Raw genomic sequence first — 6,000 nt, forward strand, 5'->3', positions numbered from 1 at the left:
TATTGTCATGTTTTTATGAATGAAGGCCAGTATCACTGATACTGATGTCTCTATGAAACATTAATAACGTTACATTACAGTGTAACTGAAAGCTACCAATTTCAACATTTATTAGGCTTTAAAAAAACTACTTTTAATTTAAGTGAACTTAAAAAAATCTTTACCTAAACCCATTATAATAAATGTTATTTTTACCTGTGGCCTTCCCTGTTATACATATACAGAAATGTAATAGTTATCAAACACCTTTCTTAACTGCATAAATAATAAAAGAAATATAGATTAATCATCATTAAAGCTACAATTTTCTCTGTTCCCGTTGTTCTTTGATGAACATTAATGACAGGCATCATCAGTGCTCCTGTCACTTTAAGAGCGGCCGCTGACGAACATGACGCGGATCTCACGCACTGTCCCGCGCATCTCATTTCCTCACAACTCTTTAAGTTAATTTAAGACGTTATTTAACTAATTTAAGACTCCTAATATGAGAATATTCAAAATTCTCCGTGTTGTTGTTATTGTTTGTTCATGAGAAAAAGAGAACTCGATGGGAGCAGGAGACTGCGTCGAGTGTGTGTGTGTGTGTGTGTGTCAGAGTGTCCCTCGATTAGCTGAAATGAGACGCAGCCACACAGACAGGACATTGACATACAGCGCATTCTCTTGTGTCTTGTCGCGCTTAGAAGCATTTACATGTATAAGAGCGTGATCATATAATGTAAAGCTCGGCAAAAATGGATATAAAAACAGACGCTGGAAATTATCGTGGCCGGAAAAATTATCGAGCTCATTTTTTTAAATCGTGCGATTAATTGATTTATTGACTATCGCGACAGGCCTAATTACGATGATGCTGTATAGAAAATTCACCAACAGAGAGTCGAAAAAAGCAACACGCACCAAAATAGCTCTTTAGCTCCGCCCACTCGCATGAATCACCACAAATGACGTAAGCCCGGTAAGCCCCGCCCCCCTTAGTTACTGTTGCTAACTCGGACAAACAAACGGAGTTGCTATATCTTACAATAACAGCTGTCAGTGTGAAAACCTTATCCCAAGATGTTTTTGGACACAGAATGTGGCGTATATCCCGTCCGAATGATGGCCAAACTTTACTGATGGTTTATCAAGTTTATTATGTCCTTTTTCACTCCAAAAAATCATCGTAAGAGCTGAACAAACAAAGCATAAGAAGTGCACATTAACGTCTCATTCAGAAAATATCTCTCTCCGTTGCATTACCATTAACATACACAGCAGATTACACAAAAACACTCATACAACTAACACTAACAGTAAACAAACATATACACAGAGCTTATGATTTTTCTGGTAAACTTTGTATCTGCAATACAACTCCGATAAACTGCGTGCGAGCTCTCCCTTTCACTACCCGTAGACTATAATACCCATCAAAATAGGAGTCCTCCTTAGTAGGACAGATAATGTAGACCTAAAACATATCTAAAATGAAATAAATTTACATATAACCAGTTTAAGATGGAGAGGCACTGAAATGTAGACCTTCGTGTTTTTGACCTACAGTGTTACATGACGTGAGAACAGTTTACGGTTTGTATGTTAGCTGGGACTTTAATCGTAACTTAAAGAGAATATGACAAACAGAAAATCCTCTCAGGATCCCTGGAATCAGTGTTACAGTACCTCAGGCATGACATTTGAGCATTTTTGTAGCATAAACACCATCAAACCGATGAGAGCTTCGGATTTTCCAATGTTTCTCTATGGCGCTGACACCTAAAGATGTCCGAGTTCCAGTCTCAACTGCCATTGGCTCATCTGCGTTCGAGGGGAGGGGCTTACCGATAGGTCAATTGAGTCGATCTCTCTACGCTCTCAAAATACTTAAATGTTTACATATATATACATATTTTGCAATACACGTACAATATATTGTTTTTATATATACAATGAACATTTGTAAATGAGAAGTTGGAGAGTTCTCCATTGTTTTTTAATTCAATTATGCTTCACGTGTAGTTCTTTCCCCTCACTACAGCCGTTACATACACAGTCTTGTACCGTTGTCTTTTTGTTGGATTTTCATATACTTTTTTGCTTCATATCAAAGTTTGTAATGTTATGATTTATTCGCCCATTCATTTCTCCCATAGGGATTACATTTTTTATTCATTTAAAGTGACTTTAAGCCATGAATCAAGCCTATCGGCTACAAGGTGAATGACAACACTACAAATTTTGATTTGAAACAAAATACTATATGAACATTGGATAAAAAGGTACAAGAGTGTAGCCAATGGCTCGAGGGAAAGAACTACAATCCCATGAAGAATTATGAATGACATAATCGAGTTAACGATGGAAACGATAGAAAAATATAAAATTATTCATTTAAAGTTGTTTTTTGTATCTATAGATAACAATTGTATTGTAAAATATGCATATATGCAAATATTTAAGTGTGGGGAGACCGACTCTATTAAATCATTTGAGGTGTTTCATGGGAGTGGGCAGAGCTAAAGCTCTCGTTTGCCGCTCTTTGCTGGCTGCAGCTCTCTGATTGGTGGAATTTTCGGTACAGTGTCATGGGTAATGTTATGCTGCGTTCCAGGCAGGTTTTTGAGCCCGTAAATTACAACTTCAAACCACGACTCACGACTTTGTAGTGTTCCAGGCAAAGTCACGCCAAACTGCCTGAGCTCAAGGAATTGTGTGGTAGTTAGATGTAAACAAAGCGTGGCGGATCGTGTGGGGTATGCTCATTTACAAATTACAATAATTTATATCGCCAAAGGTGCTTACTCCTTGCTTTTTTGAGGGAAACGGAGGAGAAAAACGGCGCAGACGGCAAGAAAAGCTGTTATACCTTTTATTTTACGTTATTTGGATATTTGTTTCATAAACACTGCATCCTTAGGGGGCTGCCATTGTTGCTTCGCGGGCTATGTGACGTCAAAACTCGTAACTGGGAGTACATCGATCTAGTACGAGTTCACGGGTGGGAAGTCACGGGTTTGGCTGCCGTTCCAGTGCACTTTCACGGGTAGAAGGTTGGGAAAACACGGGTTACGGGTTGCCTGGAACGCGGCATTAGCCTGGATGCCAGCCGATTTTAGCCCCGCCCACAACATTTGAGGTCGGGAAGTTCGGTCTGAACTTGATCTGTTGTGGAGCAACTATGCTCGAACCAGAGCTGTTTGGACCAATCAAATTGTCAGGGCGGGTTTTACACGATGATGGACAGATGATCAACAGTAACGTAATCATCCATTTCACCAAAGAGCGCTTGGGTTGAATGCGTTCTAATCCTAAATGGAGAACTTGTTCGTATGTGCATTCACCTTCACTATTTCTCTCAAAGATGAGGATCGTGTTGGTAAGTACTCTGTGTATCCTTAAATTTTTACAACACCAGCAAAGATCGTTTACACTCATCTTCTTCTACCTCTTCCTGCGCGCGTGCAGTTGAGTTCTGTTGACAACTATGCGTCGCTCCGTTGCTCTGATTGGTTGTAGGTCTATCCAATTGAGTGAAGAGGCATTTTCTTTCCTGGTTCGGTTGAAACACGCCTGATAATCACAGCCCAATGGAGCAGCATCAGACTCATATTCTGACTGGAATTGAGGCTAGGGTAATGTAGTTTTTCATCAAGAATCCCGCTATTAAACACGATTATTTTAAAGATAACAAAAGCAGATCAATTAACAACCTCGGCGCTCACAACAGGTTTGTCTATAAAGGTTTATCAGTCATTGTTAAAAGTTATATATATAAATGTCCATTGACCCACGCAACTGTTTTCCAGCATAGCTGCACTAGTTTCATGTCTTTCTTCTAAAATAATAACACTAATTCAGCCTACATCAATATTGTCCATGAGCTGCTCATTATCACAAAATAAAAGCTTTGTGTCTTGGTCCTGGTCACCTTGTCGGGGTCTATTTTGAGATAATGAACGTCTGACGGTATATTTTTCCATACTCCGACAGAGCGTCCTGTTTATCAGCCGTTTGTTTCGCAGAAACACACCCACTTGGGAGGACAGCGGTTACAGGGAGTCTTACAGGAAAGGTGTTATGATGGAAACATCAGAGGTGTGATGTTGTTTTTAGTGTCTCTCCTGTTGCATTTATAGAAGGACATTTAAAAAAAGCTCCTTACTTGCAAAACTGTTTATTTAACTAGGGCACTTTTAATCGTGCAGATAAACTAGCCAACGAGTTGAGCATCGCACAAGAACGCAGCAGGGAATCTCATATCATCATAACACTCTGTGGCATTTTCAAACATCTGCCTGTCGTCATGGTGACACAGCCCAGCAATCAATTGCTCAGTGTGCTTTAAGCTCATTTTGTGTGACGTGTTGTCAATCAGGTCCAGTGGAGCGTGATGACGAGCCGCTGTTAACTTAATGATGATTGGCTAAAGCAACACGACCACTTCCTCTCCGCCCTCGGTGTCACTCTGCGGGCTTTTAATGGTTTGCCTGCTGGGAAAACATAGCGTGCGTGTGTTTTGGTCTATTTAGGTCTCGATACAGAATGTCATGACACTTAATGGGAGTTGTATGGTGTTGTACTTCGCTAATGCATGTTATGATTTTTCTCAGCTCGAACAATATGTGCTCAAAATCCAGTCTCCTTGACCGGTGCATCAGCCAGGCTGACTGTAACTGCTAATGCAATTTACATTCATGCACAGAAGCAACTCTCACAAAGAATCTCTTGAACTTTGAACCTGTGCACTGACTAGATTTACACCGACATAGTAATGCACTGAACGGTGTGTTATCTTGTTGGTGTAATAAAAGAATGCAAATGCATGGTATTGCTTGGACATTTAATACATTTATTAGACTTTTGGACCCACTTTATATTACTATAGGTGGCCATTTGATACAATGCACTTGTTGTGTACATACATGTTTTTACATTGTACTTACATTTTTAGAATTACCTGCATGTAATTACATTGGTAATTAGTTTCTGTAGTTACATTTATAATTACACTGTTGACACTTCCCTTACACCTAATCCTACCCTTAAACTTACCCATCCCACCACACCTGTCCCTAACTTTACACTTAAACTTACACATCCCACCACACCTGTCCCTAACTTTACCCTTAAACTTACTCATCCCATCACACTTGTCGCTAACTTTACCCTTCAACTTACTCATCTCACCACACCTGTCTCTAACTTTACCCTTAAACTTACACATCCCACCACACCTGTCCCTAACTTTACACTTAAACTTACACAAAACACCACACCTGTCCCTAACTTTACCCTTAAACTTACACATCCCACCACACCTGTCTCTAACTTTACCCTTAAACTCACACATCCCACCACACCTGTCTCTAACTTTACCCTTAAACTTACACATAACACCACACCTGTCTCTAACTTTACCCTTCAACTTACACATCCCACCACACCTGTCCCTAACTTTACCCTTAAACTTACACATCCCACCACACCTGTCCCTAACTTTACCCTTAAACTCACACATCCCATCACACCTGTCCCTAACTTTACCCTTAAACTTACACATCCCACCACACCTGCCCCTAACTTTACCCTTAAACTCACACATCCCACCACACCTGTCCCTAACTTTACTCTTAAACTTACACATCCCACCACACCTGTCCCTAACTTTACCCTTAAACTTACACATCCCACCACACCTGTCCCTAACTTTACACTTAAACTCACACATCCCACCACACCTGTCCCTAACTTTACTCTTAAACTTACACATCCCACCACACCTGTCCCTAACTTTACCCTTAAACTTACACATCCCACCACACCTGTCCCTAACTTTACCCTTAAACTTACATATCCCACCACACCTGTCCCTAACTTTACCCTTAAACTTACACATCCCACCTCACCTGTCCCTAACTTTACCCTTAAACTTACTCATCCCACCACACCTGTCCCTAACTTTACCCTTAAACTCACACATCCCATCACACCTGTCCCTAACTTTACCCTTAAACT

This window comes from Gobio gobio, assembly GCF_949357685.1.
Source record: "Gobio gobio genome assembly, chromosome: 6".
NCBI lineage: Eukaryota > Metazoa > Chordata > Actinopteri > Cypriniformes > Gobionidae > Gobio > Gobio gobio.